This window comes from Cryptomeria japonica, chromosome 1 (assembly GCF_030272615.1).
Source record: "Cryptomeria japonica chromosome 1, Sugi_1.0, whole genome shotgun sequence".
Lineage (NCBI taxonomy): Eukaryota > Viridiplantae > Streptophyta > Pinopsida > Cupressales > Cupressaceae > Cryptomeria > Cryptomeria japonica.
Genome location: NC_081405.1, coordinates 576,907,433 through 576,908,905, shown reverse-complemented (window position 1 = coordinate 576,908,905; position 1,473 = coordinate 576,907,433).

Below are 1,473 nucleotides of genomic sequence, written 5' to 3'. Positions count from 1 at the left end.
TTATTGACAGTTGTGTCGATCGTCTTGAAGGATGGAAAATTAAATGGCTTACTTTGGCTAGATGAATAATGCTCCTCAAATCATCCCTTTCTGCTCTCCCTATATATTCCATGACAAGACTAAAGATCCCTGAGAAATTGATCAAATGTATTAACAGAGGAATGAATTTTTTTTTGGAATGGCAAAGAGATGAGAGAAAAAATCCCCTTGATTGCATGGGACAAAGTCTGTCAATCCAAACTGACTGAGGGTGTAGGTTTTCAGAAGTGGACTTTGCTTAATGAGGCAATGGGAGCAAAGCTGCTATGGAGTATCTACTCTCACCCAAACCAGAAGTGGGTACAAATTTTAAAACATAAATATCTAGATCAGATGAGTAGGGAACGAATTTTCACCATCAGAGTCCTCCCCAAAGGATCTTCTATCTAGAACTTCCTATGCTCTTATAGACATGCGATCACTGAGCACATCACATTGGAATTAGGTAAAGGGACAATGGCCAATTTCTGGATGGACTCTTGGGAGGGAAGGGCAACACTCAATCAGAGACAAGGGTGTGAGGAAATCAAACAGGTCATGGAAGCACAGTGGGGTGTGAAGGTAGGAGATTTCATCATGAAGTGCACGACAAATGGAGTAGACCATTGGGAATGGAAGAAGACGGATAATCTTCCTATGACTCCAAATGAGAAGGTTTTGTTGAAGTCCATCCTATAGGAGTATATGCCACCTCTGTTGAACAAGGAAGATACTCTTAGGTGGTGTGGATCAAAATCTGGGTAGTACTCAGTCAAGATTGGCTATGGTATTTAGAAAATTTAGAAGCAAGAGTGGACTTGCCAACTAAATTGTTGTGGAGCTCTCCTATCCTCCTGAAAGCTGGAGCCTTCTCATGGTTGGTTCTGAGAAAGAGAATCCTGATAGAAGAAAGACTATGCAAATTAGGCTTGCTAGGTCCCTTTAGGTGCATAATGTGTAAGAAGGCAGAAGAAACTTTGGATCACCTGCTACTTCAATGCGAGGAGGCACATAAGGTATGGAAATTCCTCCGTGGTAAGATGGATTGGGCCATCCCGCTTCCTAATTTGATTTTTGACATTTTTACAAGTTGGAGAATACCTTGTTGTAAACCAGTCTTTTCTAGCCTATTCTTAGTGGCCCCTTCTCTTGTAGTATGAGAGATTTGGAAGGAGAGAAACAGGAGAATTTTCCAAGAAAATGTAGAATCAGAGGAGAGTTTGTGTGCAAGAGTGGAAAGAGCAATAATTGAAGCGATCTTTGTGGCGGCTAGGAACCATAATTTATTAAAGCATCCATTCACAAATGAAGATAGAGATATCTAGGCAAAATGGCCTTTGGTACACTGCCAACCTGTTAATGGGTTTTTGGGGGTTGATCCAGCTCCTTCTTCAGAGATGGTTAAATGGGAACCACCTAGTAAATAGTGGATAAAGATTAATTTCGATGGTGCAT